This window comes from Schistocerca nitens, chromosome 8, assembly GCF_023898315.1.
Source record: "Schistocerca nitens isolate TAMUIC-IGC-003100 chromosome 8, iqSchNite1.1, whole genome shotgun sequence".
NCBI classification, from domain to species: domain Eukaryota; kingdom Metazoa; phylum Arthropoda; class Insecta; order Orthoptera; family Acrididae; genus Schistocerca; species Schistocerca nitens.
The window spans coordinates 215,678,583-215,698,772 of NC_064621.1; positions in this window are offsets into that span (position 1 = coordinate 215,678,583).

Genomic DNA, 20,190 nt, shown 5'->3' on the forward strand with positions numbered 1-20,190 from the left:
GTGAGATGGTCGTCGGGCTTACCCCTTAAGACAGGGAAATTGGTGCAGTCCTGTAATGGTGGGGGTGGCCGATTAGTCCTTGCTTTCCTTCTTGGAGGGTGGGAAGACTTCATAGCCTTCTGGTACGTAGAACAGCCCTTCCAGGAAGCCAGATGTTGGGGATCGTGAGAAGTGTCCAAACAGCCAGCACACATAGGTTTTTGTGAGCCTGGGAGTTTGCATTCCTCTGCTGGATGCGAGCCAGCACACTTGACACTCTGAAAAGGCAGTGAGCAGTAGTTGCTGGTGTGTCGCAAACTTTGAAACCTACGGCAGATGGATGGCTCATTGAGGTTTTCATATGACTCAATACGCACCTTGGTGCACAGAAGATACTTGATTTGTAAATGTGTCCTCTCTCCTAATAAGGGAGTCTCAGAGTCCCTCTTGCTATATTGGTGGACCAAAGGGTCTAGGAACTTGAGACGGAGTAATTCATTCCTGACGTCTGTTTATGTAACTTCGCGGGGAAGGTCTTTAATGGCGAGTTTTCCTTTTCTGACGCCAGAAGCCTGATGAGAGCAGTAGTCCATAGCCCTTAAGTTCACAAAGTTGAGAACTCGAAGATAATCATCCATTGTGTGAAACAGATACTTTGTATAGTCTTTCTGGTAAACAGCCTGCAGTTGGCCTGCAATAAGGTGTTGCAGTTCAGTGTTCAGTTTAATGTAGTTCGTGGGATTGTAATCGATGTCAGGGATCTTTTCCTTCCTTGGTGGTGGCGATTGATTCTGAGAAGTGGGGTCGGGAGGGGGACCAATGTCCTGGATGGCACCAACAGGTACGCCTGCTCCAGGTGTGGTGGCATCTGAATCCGCTGCGATGGGCGCGAGCGGAAGACCATATAGATTTTCGTCCACGGGAGAGGGGGGGGGGAGTTACCAACAGGGTCGGAATCCCCAGACGAGATGGTGTAGACGAAACAGCACCCGACGGGGCGACCACATAGCGATTGGTTGTATTAATGCTGCGGGCTGACATGGCCTGACGGTCACTCAATGAGAGGTCTATCAGCAGGTAGAGATGGGGGATCGGCTCTTGAACTAATTCATAGAGTTGAATCTTTCAAAGGAGTGAACAATCAGTGATTCAGAAAAAAAGAACGGTAGCTCCAAACGTTTCCCACGGCAGAGAGAGAGAGAGAGAGAGACGGAGCATATCAGCAGCGCCTCTGCTGGTCAGAGCACAGTGCACGCCACACAACACAGCCAGCGCCGGCCTCTGCCCTGCTTCTACCTTGGCTGCCTGCATTTTGCAGTGCCCCATTGGATTTTGTGTTTCACATATGCCGTGCCGTCTCTGTGCGTCGTCTGCCGTGTGCAGTGTCTGGCGCAGCTTAACTTCGCATCGCACGCTGTCGGCGATCGTTTCAGTCACACGTCCTGCCCTCTGGGCAGTTGATGCGAGCAACAGGACAGAGAGCCACCTAGCGGATAACATAGGAACTACTTGCAAAAACCTGCTCGCAAGGGAACGGACGATTTGTCTCGGAGCGGGTGAGTTCACCGCTCCCCCCACCCTCGGAACACGCCCGCTCAACGCTCACCCCACCGTCTCGACTCTAGCCAGAGCGTTGAGCAAAGCGACTCAGGTGTCACTCTGGTCTCTGCGGTCTTAGCTCACGCAGTAATACAGCTCGCGGCTCGACCTGCTCGACTCAGCGCCTCTGCATCGGAGTTCGTCCCCACTGGATACTGTTCTTCGTAGTAATACCGCTATGTATATTACATTATTATGTTATGTATACATCAATCGTTTTTATTTTATTTTTATTTGTTTAAACTGATTAGATTAGGTTCCTGATGACTCCTCTTACCATAGGATTTTTATTATGGACACTCGAATTTACGCTTTAATTACGAGCGAACCGATAAACGTATCGCAAAATGTGATACACCAATATTTTCCTTGTTTTATTCTGCGTAAGGCTATATGCAGCACTTTCGTTTTACAGTCAAATTAATATTTTTTTTTCTTATTCTGGTACGGATTTTGCGATTTTAGGCGTCTTCGGAAGGAAACGTTCACTTTAAAAATATATGGCTTGCGATGTATTTGTATGAGGTTAATGAAATTTTAATACATTATAGCCAAATATATTGTTAATGTAAATCTCAAGTTACAACATTTTCCGATCACCCAAAAAACCACGATAGTGCAAAATAAATCAATAATCAAAAACTTTGTCATATCGTGGAAATTTCAATAAACAATACAAAATTCTTACTCATTATCTGTGTTACTTCAAAATAGGATCAAATAAGATCAAAATACAGGTATAGTACTGGAATAAACCAAGTTTAAAGGGCAATGTGCCTTCCATTTATTTTCTATTGTAAATGAGTGGTGAGTCATGAAAAAGAGCTAATTCATTTCAGGGAGTGAACAGTTCTGATCCAATCTCTGAAAAGAACAGTTTTGCCCATCTCTATCGGCAGGTGGCCGTGGGAATCGTCGGAGGACGAAGAGGAAGATCGGTCCCTCACACGAAGCTGCGTACAGGGATGACGTGAATCGGTATCACTCTCATGGTTATCAGTGACTTGTGGCGGGAGGCACATTGCGCTCGGTCCTTATCCCTTTGGGTGGTGTCAGTAGCAGCGCTTCCGACAGCTTGCCGGGACGGCCGTCGAGCGGCCAGTGTCACATAGCCGCGCGAAGGGGCGGCGGAAGAGTCACCTAGTCGCGGATACGTGTCTTTGGCCCTATTCATGCTTTGTCTCGGCTCGACTGATATAGTCAGGGCGTTGGCAGCAAAATGCAATAACGCCTGTCGCCTACATACACCGTGTACAATGGGACGCGTACGAAATAACAATGCTGCCTTAGAAGGAGAACGAAAAATCAACGCCGACTCAGACACTATGACTAAAGAACGCTGAGCAACACTCGTGATCGTAACGAACAACGCGCACGATCTCGCAAGTAAATACTGTCAGAGCTCCAGCCTGACTGACGCGGTGATGTGTCGAATGTCTTCATTAAATTTTGGAAACAATGAACATCTGATGGGGTCAAGTCAGGACTGTATGTAGAATGGTCGATGACAGTGACCCAGCCTCGGATTGCACATTTCGAGACAATCGTGTGGTTTGGCATTGTCATCTGAAGGAGGGAATAGTCCATGTGTAAACGAATTCTTCAACTTCTAAACTTGATTACAGCTCGGTTTCTCAAGCACCGACGTGGCTAGATGACCACTGGCATGTTACGCACAATAATTCAGAGTCCTCTAGCGGCAAATTGTCGCAACTAACATCAGCAAAGTGGGAAAGGCGACCAAATAATTTGCGTCACATGTAACATTGCAACTGATATTAACAACAGAATAAAAAATTCGGAGACATTTTCGTGTAATGTGAGCACTAAATTTACGCGAAATGTTCTCCAAGTTTTCCCTCAAACGTTCCTCCACGACTGCTGATTAGGGCCGGTGGGGGGGGGGGGGGGGGTGTATAAAAGCACTGGATGAGAGTGTTTGATTCACCTTCAATAGTTATCTTCATACAAATTACTTCGCATCCAGAATATATCCCAACTTCGCGAGATATTAACGCATTTTTTACGCCCGTATTCTCGCCTCCATCAACAATGTTCAGCCTATCTTTTGCGATGTACATTCCAGTCAGAATTTATAATTTCTTTGCTATTAACATGTGGTTTTAGTCCGCAGCTCGTGGTCTCGCGGTAGCGTTCTCGCTTCCCGAGCACGGGGTCCCGGGTTCGATTCCCGGCGGGGTCAGGGATTTTCTCTGCCTCGTGATGACTGGGTGTTGTGTGTTGTCCTTAGGTTAGTTAGGTTTAAGTAGTTCTAAGTTCTAGGGGACTGATGACCATAGCTGTTAAGTCCCATAGTGCTCAGAGCCATTTTGAACATGTGGTTTCTGGCATTGTTACCTTTTCCCATAGACCTTCCTGCTGTTAACAAATACTATAATAACGATTTCTTGCTCCAAACTGCCATGATGTATGCTACTCTGATTATCTGATACGGATAGTGTTCTTTCCTGTCTACAATCAGAACGTATCTAACTGGCCTGTTGAATGGATTTCTCTGTTGTCAAAAAACTCAAATGTACGCATCACACATGCTCCCCTACCCTAGTGGCGGCTTCCTGTGCGTAGTGCACGCCTGACCTACAGTTCTCTGAATGATAGTGGCGGTCGAGAAATCCGGATCCAAGATCGTCACAGTATCATCTGAGCCTTCCGCTCGACTCCAAACCAGAGGACCGCGATCGGTTCTGGTAACTACACTATGAAGCACCAGCTCCGTTTCTACCTCATGCAAAGCAGCCAGCTGCCTGTAGGAATCGAGGATGGCCTCTGAAACCAGGAGGAGAAACTCATACATGCTGACATGAACCACAATTTGCATCCAGGTGCATTGAGTGTGCTCAACCGTCGCCACCAGTGCCTCCTCCACATATCTGACTTGACTTTCCAGCAAGCAAGCAGAGCAGACAATGACCTTTTTTTCCTGAGGGAATTTTGTTCTGTCGTTGCAACTACGAGAAAGTTCGTGCTTTTTTTCTCCAGACGCGTTTCGCTTTATTGGGGTAAAGCATCATCAGTGGTCTTGAATTATAGATATTTATAATTTGATTTGTTTTTAAGATCGAAAAACAGTTGATTAACAATATGTTGGTAAGGGGACAACACCGGCATCGCCCCACATTGCGAGTTGCCTACTTCAGGGACAAATATACGTTCAGGTCCAAACCTGTTGTTCCCTTTTGATTGACTGGCCCTTAATCTATTGTTCTGCTAAAAGGATTATGACCCCCTGGGGACAATCCATCCTTTTGATTGACAGGTCCTTAACCAGTTGTTCAGTTAATTGGTCTTCCATGTCACCCCTACCCTTCCCCTCCTCCTCCCCTTCCCCTCCCCTGCTCCTCCCCCACCCCCTTGAGAACTACCATCACCGATACATGGTCTGCCCCCAGTAGCTGAGTGGTCAGCACGACAGAATGTCAATTCTAAGGGCTCGGGTTCGATTCCTGGATGGGTCGGAGATTTTCTCCGCTCAGAGACTGGGTGTTGTGTTGTTCTAATCATCATCATTTCATCCCCATCGACGCGAAAGTCGTCGAAGTGGCGTCAAATCGAAAGACTTGCACCCGGCGAACGGTCTACCCGATGGGAGGCCCTAGTCGCACGACATTACATTACATTACCGATACATGCACACTTTTGATATCAATTTGATTGGCAAATTAATTAAATTGGTCAGTTAATTAACCACTGCCTCTCTGAGAAACCCCTCAGCCCTCCCCCTCTATTCCCCACCCGGAAATTAATGGGAAAAAGACTCAATTGATTGGTCTTTTGATGGGAAATCAATTGCCATAGATCGAATATCGTTTAAACAGTTTAGACAGTGTGTGGAATATTGTTTATTTAAACTATTTATGGGATACAGGGTGGTGTATGGAATATAGTTTATTGACATATTTAAGGAATTTGGCAGGAAATCAATTGCAGTGTATGGGATATTGTTTAATCAATTTCTGGCAGATAAAGCAATGTGTGGGGTATTGTTTATTTAAACAATTCATAGGATACAAGGCAGTGTTTGTTTGGAATATAGTTTATTCATTTATTTAAAGAATTTGTCGGGAAATTTACGGCAGTGTATGTAATACTGTTTGTTTAAACAATTTACAAGACACAAGGTGGTTGTGTGGAATAAAGCTTATTTAAAGAATTTGTCAGGAAATCGATTGCAGTGTGTGGAAACTTTAAACAACTGCGGCGCTTTTTCATTCTGCTCACGTAAGGTAACACGTAATTACACCGTCACAGATCGCATCAACATATCTGCAAAACATTCTCGTGCCTCATCACCTGTGCAAGCTGCTCGGAGTCGGGGTGCACCAGAGGGACTTAGAAATGCCAGGGGGGTTGCTGCACTGTAGTCAGCTGCTCACAGCTACGTGAAGTAGCACACTAATCCTCGAACAAAGCATCAGGTAGTGACAACCCTTTAATATTGACACCTGCGAAATTCCTGCAGCGTTTATGTGGCAAACCCCCCAGCTGTGGATGTCCTTGAAATATTCCCTCACTCTATCAGACTGATTGACCAATTAATTGAATCGATACCTGCAGCCATAGTCATGGACGTATGTATATGTCAGAGTACACTATTCCTGGCCATGGAGGGCATCAGGAATGATTGGAGTGGTAGGAATTCGGATCTTATCAGTAAATGGTTCAAATGGCTCTGAGCACTATGGGACTCAACTGCTGTGGTTATCAGTCCCCTAGAACTTAGAACTACTTAAACCTAACTAACCTAAGGACATCACACACATCCATGCCCGAGGCAGGATTCGAACCTGCGACCGTAGCAGTCGCACGGTTCCGGGCTGCGCGCCTAGAACCGCGAGACCACCGCGGCCGGCTCTTATCAGTACATCCAGTGCAAACACCCGTCATTTTGAATCTCCTCTCACGCAACACACATGTCCACTTCTGTCCCCTGGTCACATCGCTAGCCTCCACTACCGTAGACAAGAGTAGACAGGCTGGCACATTCTTTTTACCTAACTGCCCGGCACAGGCTGAGCTAATCGACTACTTCCAGTTGCCAATTCCTCCTTACAGTCATCCACAGTGCACTGCAAAATAAGCAGCTGCGGCTTGGATTTATACAGTAGTTATAACCATTTCCACCCTGACATAGACCCCTCACCCGCAGTTTAAAAAAATCCACTTCACCCAATGCGAGACAGCAATGTTGTTGACCATACACCTCGAATTCCTCATGCGAAATTTATATTTCTTCCTTGTATACCAGCTGTTTTCGAAGACAAGAAGAAAACAGGACATATACGCTTTTTCACATCGCTGAAGTATTATTACTTGTTGTGAAAATCCTGTAACAGTATGGTGTAGGCTACATTTCCTCTATTTTCTCGTCAGATAGAAACAAATCTGTCCTAATCAGCTTAATATCTGTTATGTCATTCATCACAGGACTAGAATGTTAAACTCATTTTTGGCTCATGACAAAGTGCAAAGTTCTACCTCTTTCACAGGACACTTCCTAACTTTCGAACTCCATAAAGCAGCCATACGCCTCGCCACATATGAAGTCTCTTAAGATAACAGTACAAAGAAGTTGTAAATATCAGGTCTGTGCTATGTATCACTTTATGAATTCGGTTATACATCTGATTTTATTACCATAGTCTCTCCCTGTACAGCTGGGAGATTGAAATTTCGTTAAAAGATGACGCCGCAACGAAAAAGAAAAAGAGTCAAAGATCATATCCGTGGTATGCTAGACATCACTAACAGGCGGCACAGGGTAGACGATCTTCTTTTTAGGAACACTATTGCGAACCGACATTTGAAGCTGACAGCAGAAGGACTCTACCACCGGCAAAATGCATTTTGTGTAAGTACCATGTTATTAATCACAACAACCATGTTACTGTCACCCTGCATAAAAAGCGGTCTTGGTTTACGGGAACACACAAGATTTGGTGGTAGCGCTACTCTTTTCTGATGCAAATGCTGTCTGTGATTGAAATCAAATCTATCCATTCAACCACACAGTTGCATTGGATCCTATGGAGACGCCTCTTAATAATTACAGCCACTGGTGAATCATATTCGTGCCACTCTCATGTCTCAAAATGAGCCACCTTTTTCGAACCTATCTGCTAAGGATCCCACACAGCAAAATTCCAGTGTGGTTTTTCAGACAGTTCCTCTGCATCTTGTAATTGCTCCCTAGTCTTCTCTCTCCCTGCCTGCAGCTTCGTCCATGTGATCATCCCAATTTAAGTTGGGACTGGGCAGAAGTCAAAGAGTGCTATATCTAAGACCCTCTGCATCCCATGGAGAAAAAGGGTGAGCTGAGTTAATGCGACAGTCCCGTGTTTTGACTATTCAGTGGAAATGGGAACATGTTGTTGTAGCTTCGCCAACTGCGTACAGTGTGTAAGGCCAGCGGCCAATAAAGCTTTCTCATGCAACACAAAGTAGTAGGAAAGATAGTACAAGCAGTTATGGTGGTGTTTCTTACTGAGAAAACTAGGAAGACTGCATGTTGTACTGGAAATGGAAGAAGGACGAGAGTTTTGCTACTGCATTGCAGTAAGCCTCCAAACTGCATATAGGTCCTGCAGTGCAAGGGAGATCTGCATCTCACAAGATTCATTCATATCTGTCACACAAACATGCTCTCCATCCTCGTTATTTTGTACCATCCAATGTAGAAAAACTATGAACTATAAAAACACCGCTAACATCACCACATTGTGCTGTAACATATCCAAGCAGTGTATGACTACTGCTACACACATCACCATTATTTTGTTTTTTCCATCACGATGTCGAGGTCTGTTCAGGTGCTAAACTAACAATAACACATCTTGATCCATTGGCTCTCACAGAAAAGTGAACATCGTACAGTGTAAATTATGCTTCTGCTGCTTACACAACACACACAGGATGATTGAAATAAAAGAGAGAGGCACTGTTTCTTATTGACAAAGAAATGTGGAAGACATCACGACATATGGAAACTGGAAGAGTTTTGTGGCATTTCGGGGTGTTTCCAAACAGCTGTCTGAGAATGACTGATGACCTCTACATTTAAAGTCATCTTTCACAGTGATGTTGTAGTATATGTGTAGGTGTTCCATTTAGATAGATCCCTCATATTGCGGTCATGTAAGCAATCACTGTTTCAGTGAAGGCCATCCCCAGAGAGCGTTGCTCCTGCCAAGACCCTCTCTCCATCTAAAAAAAGTGATGTTAGTAAATCATTACGTGACAATCAACAGCATACCAGTGGATGGATGGGATGGAAAAGACATGTCGATGTACTGTAATAAGCATCACAGTTGATAGTACAATCAATTTTAGCATTTTTACCAGTTTTCCGTAATTTGAACACCGATCAATGATGCGGCAGCATGCTTCCCAGTTTCTGTATCATCGTTAAATCACCCCTCCACTACTTTGTGAGTACCATATACTAGACTAAGAATGTAGATAAATGACAATGCAGTAAGTCCATTCATTGTTAATTCTCGAATATATACATACCGAAGCATACTAATCAGTGTCCTATACCGATCTACATATTTCTAGCACTTCGATCACAGTAAGAGAGAAGTGATCGTGGAATGCCTCCTTTATGCTCTATTAAGTTGTGCATGTGTAGCATCACTCTACTCTCCTCCTCAACCTCCGGAACATGTAATTTTATTGATTTTGCTCAATACTCATTTCATGGTATTTGTCTCTAATTTTATGTATTCTCAGTCAATTTCCGTAATTTTATTAGATTTTCGCGTTTTCACATATTTCATGATATCCCCCTCAATTTTTACCCATCTTACATCAATTTTTCTGATTATACCAGGTTTTCCTCGAATTTTACCGATTTCATGTAATTTCCATATTTTTTCCACAGTTTTCCGTATGTATATGGTCATATTGCTGATATACCCATGTGCTGTTTGATTTTCTACGAGAATATTTGCGTATCTTCTACACCAACCTATTAAATAATCCTAAGACTTGCCCTCTCCCCAGTAATCGACTTGCATGCATTTAGCATAGGACTACCATGAAAAGTATGGGAACAGTCGCTTCGTACCTACATTAAATTGAAGACTCACTTTACGCTAAGATGTGGCACAGAAATGGACTACTTCACAGACATCTTCATTTATGTACAGGAGGGTACTGAAACAGATTTTCCACCGATGGGCACGTTTCATCATACATGAGTTGGAAGTCTTCTGATGACTGTTGTATCGAGAGGCTTGCTGTTAAAGATGTAGGTAGATGGTGCTCTAAGTCACACACAGAACACATACTTGTATTAGAGTTGATTGCAGGTTATACCACACAACTGATACACCCCAAGAGAACAATGGAAAAAATGGTTAAATGTTTGATAAATAACAAGCAGCAACATCTCCCTCTCAACTGATCACTCCATCTACTTTCCATCGTCGTTTAATGCAAATCTGTGGTTGTTTAGAGGCAGATGGCTCTCTTCTCCAGGAGAGCATTAAAGACAGCAACTAGCTTGCATGTATCACTATTGCCTCAATAGACATACAGTAGAATGTTGTTGAAAAACTATACAGCAACTGTTTGTATTTGTTAGCTGACACAACATGGTTGTGATCGGTGGAGAGTACAGAGAAGCACATTGTCAGTACTGATTGTTAGGGTTTATAACACCTAAACAGTCCTGGCTCAAATAAATGATCCATTCTGTAGATGTATACTGCAGCCACACTAGCTGGTAATACAATGCTCTTTAGCTAAAGACATCTTATAAAAATATATACGGCAAATGCCAATAGCTTTGAGGTCACACGTGGGCTTGTGATCCGACATATATAAATTTATTATTCTACATTTGGTGGTCATCCCTGTTAAACATTCTGTTCCAAACGTCTTATCGCTGTCGACGAAAAATGACTGTTTCCTTGGTTCCCAGCACTTCCATCTCAACTTTTCTCATATTCCTCTTACTGTCGCATATTCATTCCCATGTACAAGAATTTTCCTGCATGAAGCAGAAGACATGCAAGCACTCCCTCATTCCCCCTCAACTTCTCCATATTTTGTTGTATTTTCCCATAATTTATACGTATTTTCTGTCATTTTTCGTAATTTTATCGATTTTGTGTCACTTCTGCCCATGCGATCAGGACATCACCTCTCGCCCCATATTCTAAAATTGCTTGTAAATATAGTACAGTTGTCAACATCTAGCGCAAATGCACTATTTTTCTGGGCGGACGGCATAGTATATTACTGCACTCGAATGCATTCGGTCACCTCGAACCACGTATTCTACAGCTGCAGTGCATTTTTTCTGCTCTTTGTATGTCTGTGTCTGTGCATGAGTTGCAGATGGCTCCCATGATCTACGTGCTTTTATACTGGGTTGTTTGATTTTGTAAGCAATGTTTATGCCTTGTTTTTTGAATATGTTACCTATATTATGTGTGAATTTGTCGTAGTAGGTCATTGTATGTCATTTTTTGTAGTAGTGCAATACAAAAGCACATCCGAAAACTGAAATCAAAACCAGACAGATACCAAAGATGTTGTATCTATCAGCTCAGTTGCAGAGATTGTGAAAATATATGAATTGGAATGACTATCACGACATTCGACACAAGATATAAAGAACATGGCAGAGCATTTAAATTCGGCACAAACCATTCAACATTTGCAGATCATCAAAAACACAAATACCATAGACCAAGCAATATTGCAAAAGATATGAACGTCATAAGAATCAGCAAAGACAGACACCTCCTCCGTTTCCAAGAAAATTTCTACATACACAACGCATTAACACAAAGTAGACAGTTGCTCAATGACCAAATAAATATTGAAAACCAGACACTATATAGAATAACTGAAGAAATTACATGAAAAGAAAAGAGCCTTTTCGATTCTTCACCCTCTCCTATCCAGACCCCCCGCCCTCCCCCCCTCCCCCCCCCAATTTCATTTCAATCCTTGCTTCACACTTCCTCCTCCAACTCACATTCCATCACATTACTATACACTTATGTCCACTCATCATGGCTTCTCCCCCCCCCCCCCCCTTAAAAAAAAAGATCACTTCTCCTTCATAAGTCTCACAAAGTGTATAAACACACAGCAACACAAATAGAATTACGCACATACAATTAAATAAAATACAAAAAAAAATAGAAAAATGGAGTGTAGGTCAAAGACAAACTAGTGGCAATGCCATGTTGACAACACTACAAAACAAAAACCACAATACATACCTAGAAGTACAGCAGAGTCTCGCTAATCCGAACTCCAGTAATCCGAACGTTCAGTTAATGCGAACATGAAAAATGTTAGTCTAGGTATGGATAACTGTGCGGTAAACTGCTGTACATACACACTACTTTAATTTACACAGTACAGTAAACATGTATTAGAAAAATTGGCAAGAAAACATTAGGTTAAACAATGCATAACAATGAAAGAAAAGCAGTCAACTTACTACTAAAATACAACGGACATTTTATCCCTAAATTTTCGATGACAAAAACTCAGTCATTGTTTTATGGCGTAATGAAGACAGTCTGTTATATGATGCATAGTTGTGCCATCGTCTCCTAAGCATCAAATCAGCAGCTGTAGCAGTGGGCTGTTGCTCCAAATAACGTAGCGCGAGGTGAAGGGCTTCTGCTGCATCACTGTGTGGCACCAGACAGCACTCCACTTCTTCCTGGTCTTGAGTCACAGCAGCGTCAGTGAGGTTCTCCACACATGGCCCATCCGCTGCCATCCACTCATCTACATTTCCTTCACTAGCTTCTTCATATGCAGGGATTTTCTGTATTACTAGCAGTAGATTTTCCTCTTCATTTTCAACTAGGTTGTTCTGAAATTCAACAGATGTCCTCAGTTTTCTTCACGATTTTCTCAGAGTATTTTCTGAAATATTCTGCCATGCCTCAGCCGCCCAATAAACAACATCCTTCACATTGTTTTTTTTTTATTTTGTCCATTAAAGGAATGCTATCATCTTGGATCAGCATTCTTAAAAACTGTTCTCTGTAAATCAGTTTTAATACCCGCAGTACGCCCTGGTCTATGGGCTGGGGTGAGATGCGCGTTATCATTCAAAAGGATTGCATGGGGAGACAAATGATTTCCCTTAGAAAACCGTCGAACAGAGGGAACAAACTGGCCGTGAAACCATTATTTGAACAGCTTAACCATCCATCCAGGCGTTTTTCTGGTTGCGATAATATACGGGCAGGAGCTTCATGTTGCAGTTTTTAAAAGCTATGGGCCTAGCAGATTTGCCGATCAGCATTAAAGGCAGCTCGTGATTACCAGCAGCGTTGCTGCACGCTAATAAGGTTGCATGATCTTTGCACATTTCAAAACCAGGACCATGGTCTTCTGCTTTTGATGCCAGGCTTTTTGTTGGCAATGCCCTAAAATTAAGGCCAGTCTCGTCAGCGTTATAAATTTGTCGAGGAAAATACTTTCCCTCTCTTATAATTTTTTCAGACTCACCCAAGTATTCCTTCACTGCATCACGGTCACAAGAAAGCTTCTCTCCAGTAATTGTTAGCTGACGGATTCCATGACGTTTTTTGAATCTACTGTTCAAGCTTCACTCGGTTCTCCTTCCAATCACAAATGATTGCTTTATCAACACCCAGTTCCGTTGGTAGTTTAGATACATTTTCATCATTGTCTATCCGCTTCAAAGCATTCAGTTTTACTTTGAGAGTTAACGTTGTATATATACGAAGACATTAACTTGTCCTCGAAAGAACAGTTACTGCTGATGACCGTGCAGCTTTTCCTTGGAATAAATGATAACTAACTGAAAACCTCAGCTGCCGACAGGTGTTGTTGATATACCTCGATGTGGACAGCTGAAAATGTGCCCCGACCGGGACTCGAACCCGGGATCTCCTGCTTACATGGCAGACGCTTTATCCATCTGAGCCACCGAGGACACAGATGAATAGCGCGACTGCAGGGACTTATCCCTTGCACGCTTTCCGTGAGACTCACATTCCCAACTGTCCACAATTCTACATATGTATTGTACCTTATAGACATCTGCCCACCCACTCATTACTCGCGCACGCTTTGGCGATTCCCGTATGAGTTTGGGCAACCTGTGCGCATTCGCACAGACGAAGGTCAATGGCTGGGTAGCCTTTAACTATATATACGAAGACAGTAACTTGTTCTCGAAAGAACAGTTACTGCTGATGACCGTGCAGCTTTTCCTTGGAATAAATGATAACTAACTGAAAACCTCAGCTGCCGACAGGTGTTGTTGATATACCTCGATATGGAGATCCCGGGTTCGAGTCCCGGTCGGGACACACATTTTCAGCTGTCCACATCGATGTATATCAACAACGCCTGTTGGCAGCTGAGGTTTTCAGTGAGTTATCATTTAACGTTGTATGTTTCCGTTTACTCATGACGAAAATACGCACACCACTACACCTGAACGAATACAATACAAATGTTACGCATGCCAGCGATCGGTAACTAACATAACCAAGCGCTTTGCGAGCCAACTAGCAGTGCACTGACCTCAGACACTAGAAAGGTCTCAACAATGCACAAGTGAGTGAGAGTGAGCCATTGTTCCCACACTTGTTCCCATTTGTTACCATGGTGTACCTACTTACCTGCTTGGTATACTTCATTCTAGAAACTCGTCATCGTAATTCCGGCTAATTCGAACAAATCGGTAATCTGAACAAGGTCTGGTCCCAATTAGTTCGGATTAACGGGACTCTGCTATATAGAAATAAAACAGTGGTGTGCGAAAAAGGGTGCTGTGTACAAGTGAGAAATGCGTAGTTCTGTAAAGCAACTAAAAGTTAGAATACAAGTATGTGTGTGTAACGAAGAAAAATTGCAATAATGTGGTAGCAGACGGCACTTCCTGATGTAGGAGACAAACCATGCGGGAATCACCATAAGTAAAAAGCAACATATTGTTAACGAACCACTGTTGATGCTTTACCTCAATAAAGCGAAATGCATCTGGTGAAAAAAACACGGAGTTTCTTGTAGTTGCAACGACAGAACGAAAATATCCTCAGGCATCGGAAAGCAGCTACGGACAGTATGGCCACACAAATGAAAAATCTACTGGCCTTCTTGCCTGGCCCACCCGCTATTTCCGTTTTGCCCCAAATTGTGACCGGCCTAATGTTGGAACTCCGAATGACAAGCTATTCCACTCTCTGTCCTTGTTCAGACCTTTCACAAAGATCAGCCACAGTCCCAAAAGATGAGGCATTCTGGGCTGGCTCAGGTGTACATCATGTACTTCAGCTGTGAGCAACCAATACCCCAAACCATGTTTTTGAGTTGTAAAGAAATCGCCATGTGGCCAGACTCTCATACAGATTATTAGGGGTATAGGAAAAGATATTGTGATGATTGCTACCTTAATATGTACCCACTTTAGTGTGTTAGTTTTTTTCTCTACCTCTAACAGTCTTCCCACAAACAAAAGATATAATTTACTACCTAACATTTACTGCACGGCCGTAACTGAGCCTGGAAGTGACTACGCTTGTCAGTGCAGGGTACTCATTTGCGTCCACACATGCACACATCAATACCCGACCTGCTGCCCAGGCTAAAATAAACTTTAATGGCTTATTTGTGCCATATGCACTAACCAACCTAGAAAAATACAAGTCGAAGTAGCTACAAAGATTAGTCTACAAATGAAGTAAATACTGATGTAGTGTTGTTCAGTACAATGTCCTCAGCCGTCAATAGAAATACACTCCTGGAAATGGAAAAAAGAACACATTGACACCGGTGTGTCAGACCCACCATACTTGCTCCGGACACTGCGAGAGGGCTGTGCAAGCAATGATCACACGCACGGCACAGCGGACACACCAGGAACCGCGGTGTTGGCCGTCGAATGGCGCTAGCTGCGCAGCATTTGTGCACCGCCGCCGTCAGTGTCAGCCAGTTTGCCGTGGCATACGGAGCTCCATCGCAGTCTTTAACACTGGTAGCATGCCGCGACAGCGTGGACGTGAACCGTATGTGCAGTTGACGGACTTTGAGCGAGGGCGTATAGTGGGCATGCGGGAGTACCGCCGAATTGCTCAACACGTGGGGCGTGAGGTCTCCACAGTACATCGATGTTGTCGCCAGTGGTCGGCGGAAGGTGCACGTGCCCGTCGACCTGGGACCGGACCGCAGCGACGCACGGATGCACGCCGAGACCGTAGGATCCTACGCATTACCGTAGGGGACCGCACCGCCACTTCCCAGCAAATTAGGGACACTGTTGCTCCTGGGGCATCGGCGAGGACCATTCGCAACCGTCTCCATGAAGCTGGGCTACGGTCCTGCACACCGTTAGGCCGTCTTCCGCTCACGCCCCAACATCGTGCAGCCCGCCTCCAGTGGTGTCGCGACAGGCGTGAATGGAGGGACGAATGGAGACGTGTCGTCTTCAGCGATGAGAGTCGCTTCTGCCTTGGTGCCAATGATGGTCGTATGCGTGTTTGGCGCCGTGCAGGTGAGCGCCACAATCAGGACTGCATACGACCGAGGCACAAAGGGCCAACACCCGGCATCATGGTGTGGGGAGCGATCTCCTACACTGACCACTGGTGATCGTCGAGGGGACACTGAATAGTGCACGGTACATCCAAACCGTCATCGAACCCATCGTTCTACCGGCCCGCATCTCGTGGTCGTGCGGTAGCGTTCTCGCTTCCCGGCGGGGTCAGGGATTTTCTCTGCCTCGTGATGGCTGGGTGTTGTGTGCTGTTCTTAGGTTAGTTAGGTTTAAGTAGTTCTAAGTTCTAGGGGACTTATGACCACAGCAGTTGAGTCCCATAGTGCTCAGAGCCATTTGAACCATTTTTGAACCATCGTTCTACCATTCCTAGACCAGCAAGGGAACTTGCTGTTCCAACAGGACAATGCACGTCCGCATGTATCCCGTGCCACCCAACGTGCTCTAGAAGGTGTAAGTCAACTACCCTGGCCAGCAAGATCTCCGGATCTGTCCCCCATTGAGCATGTTTGGGACTGGATGAAGCGTCGTCTCACGCGGTCTGCACGTCCAGCACGAACGCTGGTCCAACTGAGGCGCCAGGTGGAAATGGCATGGCAAGCCGTTCCACAGGACTACATCCAGCATCTCTACGATCGTCTCCATGGGAGAATAGCAGCCTGCATTGCTGCGAAAGGTGGATATACACTGTACTAGTGCCGACATTGTGCATGCTCTGTTGCCTGTGTCTATGTGCCTGTGGTTCTGTCAGTGTGATCATGTGATGTATCTGACCCCAGGAATGTGTCAATAAAGTTTCCCCTTCCTGGGACAATGAATTCACGGTGTTCTTATTTCAATTTCCAGGAGTGTATGTAATACGCATCATATAGAAATAGGTGCAAGCCGTTTAACGTGACAACTTATCAAGGGGCACTAAAATATTCTTGTGTTGTGTGGGAGCAGACGACATGCTATTGGTCAAAACATCTGTATAACTGAAAATATTAGACATCTGAAGATGGGCATGGTAGCCCGAAATCGGTTATGGAACTAAAATAAAATATTCAAAAAGTATTTGTGGCTGGTTGCGTCATTCACCAACTGTCAATAATGGCCGCTGAGTTGACAAAATCCAATGTTGATAAAATAACAGAAATATTTTCACTTATACTCCAACGCCCTGTATGTACAATATTGCGAAGAGTTATCAGAATACCAAATTTCTGAAGAAGTCTGTACAGGATGGGTTAGACAGACCACTACATACAATTCTTGAAACACACTTCAGTGTCCCGATGAGCCAAAACATTAGGACCACTGTCCACTGCAAGACTGAATGCCTGCTGTCATTGCGTACACATGATCGATATGAAAAGCATATAAGCGGAATGATTCTAGTGACAGTTTGGATCGCCAATGGGGGCATCTACTAACACAGGCGATTTTGACAAAAGGTAGATTGTTATGACCCAGCATCCAGGATGAAGCATCTCTAAAACCGTGAATCTAGTTTGCTGTTCGCGTGGTACAAGGGACATTCTATAAGTAATGTAACAATTTTTTTTATGAATCCAGGAATCCAATATGCCAATATAATTCCCCACTCTTTTGCTACAAAATCCTATTTTCCAATAATCTCCGCCCAGAGCGACAGCCTTACACCGCCTTACTGGCAGCGCCTGTATGCCCATATGGTAACACGCTACTGGTCGACACAGAGCCAACATCTTGCTGCATCTACAACCTCCCCATAATCCACGTACTGCTTCCTATGGAGCAGTGTGCGATTTGCAGGGGGGGATGGGGGGATTTCCCCCCCCCCCCTCTGCCGCCGGCCGGAGTGGCCGAGCGGTTCTAGGCGCTACAGTTTGGAACCGCGCGACCGCTACGGTCGCAGGTTCGAATCCTGTCTTGGGCATGGATGTGTGTGATGTCCTTAGGTTCGTTAGGTTTAAGTAGTTCTAAGTTCTGGGGGACTGATGACCTCAGCAGTTAAGTCCCATAGTGCTCAGAGCCATTTGAACCATTTGAACCTCCCTCTGCATCAGACCATCCCCTCCTCTGGTTTTAGTTTATGCATCCCAACCCGGGATTTTATTTCCCACGCACTGGAGTAAAACGTTACATGTAATGTAAATTTGTGGAGCCGAACAATGATAGTTTTTAATAAGTCTTACTATTAACGCTATTAATATGTTTCAGTTTTCTACCATCAGAATAAGTACAACTTTTCACAAATGTGCCTCTACGTTTTGAATTCCCCTCGTACATCTGTACCCGTATGTAGATGATTTTGTAAATAAGCTTTACCTATAATGTACTTTTAAGGATATAACAAGAGATGGCTTTTCTGATAGAGCATATGCGTCAATAGTGAGTTTCGGCATTAACATCTATTTATAAATAGCTGTTTAACCATGCGTAACGCCACGGTCCAAGCTAGTAACATATATAATTCTACTAACCCCCTAAGACATCCCCCCCACTGGTAGAAGCACAAATCGCACCCTGCTATGGAGTGCATCCTTCATTGAGCTAAACAGACAGAAATTAGAAGGTTCGAGATCCGGACTGTAGGCTGGACCAGGAAGAACAATCCAATAAAGTTTTGTGAAATAACCGCTTTTAAGATGCCCCCATAGTGACGCCATCCGTCTTTTCATAGAACTCATCGGTTAATTTGAAATACGTGATAGTCAGGCAGTATTTAAATAGTTCTGCAATATCGGGAGGAAAAATGCGATTCAGCTGTTGCAATAGTTCACTGAGCAAATCATAGTGAATAGCGAAGCTATATCAAAACTAACATGTTCTCCGGCTGGACCGCTATGCCGTTTCATTTACTGATATGTGGAATTCTTGATATACGAATCCGATCGCCCCGCATATAGTCGTAATAATGTTTTCAATGACTCGGCAATCAGGTGGGCGAACCAACAGCAGTCACTATTTTTATCACACTTAAGAACTGAAATTTCAATACTATGTAGTAAATGAAGATCTAATAAAAATTTTTTCACAATTTTGATCGATTTCGCGTACGTCCCTCTTAAGTAGCGGCCAAGGTGTCGCACATGACATCCTGAACTCGTAAGTGGGCAGCGCCGCCCGAGCCGGACAATACGACACGTAACTTCGCAAGGCTGAGAACGATGTCTTGCGGCGCTGCCTGTCGCTCATCTGGTCTCCCGAGGGATCAGCCAGACAAACATGAAAGGAGCCGGCCGCCGCCCATGTCCGCAGTGCCGTCCCGGCTTTTATGACTCCCTGGGCGAGCCGGACATACCCTCCGACAGACTGTTAATGCCGCCACCTTCATCTTTCACTTCGACGATACGTCCTTTACCACAGCGTGATAGAAGCATCACTGTAGCATACTCGGCGATACGAATAAACATATACATTACGTAAGCTTTCTGTAGAAATTGTGTGTGTGTGAGAAAACTGAATACATCAATTTCAAAAACTTTCTCCTGGTGTAACTTGTATACTGATCAGCCAGAACATTATGACATAGCCGTAATCCACCTTCGGCATGGACAATAGGATAACAGCGGCGACGCATCGTGGCATGGGAGCTATGATTCCTTGGTAGGTCGCTGGAAGAAGTTGGTATCACATCTGTACACACAAGCCACCTAATTGTCGAAAATTTCGAGAAGGTGGGTGGGGGGGGGGGGGGGAGGGAGGTAAGCACTGACACCACATTCAATCGCCTCCCAGATGTGTTCCATTGGGTTCAGATCTGGAGAGTTGGGGAGCCAGCACGTTAACTGGAATTCGCCACTGTGTTCCTCGAACCACTCCATCACATTCCTGGCATTGTGACATGGCGCATTATCTTGTTGAAAATGCCACTGCCGTCGGGAAATATGATCGTCATGAAGAGGTGTACTTGTACTGCAACCAGTGTACAATACTCCTTGGCCGTCATGGTGCCTTGCATGAGCCTTGTTGGACCCACGTGAATGTTCCCCAGAGCATAATGGAGCCACTACCAGCTTGTCTCCGTCCCATAGTACAGGTGTCAAGGAGCTGTTCCTGTGGATGATGATGGATTCGCGCACTTCCATCGGCTTGATGAAGGAGGTGTGGGGGTT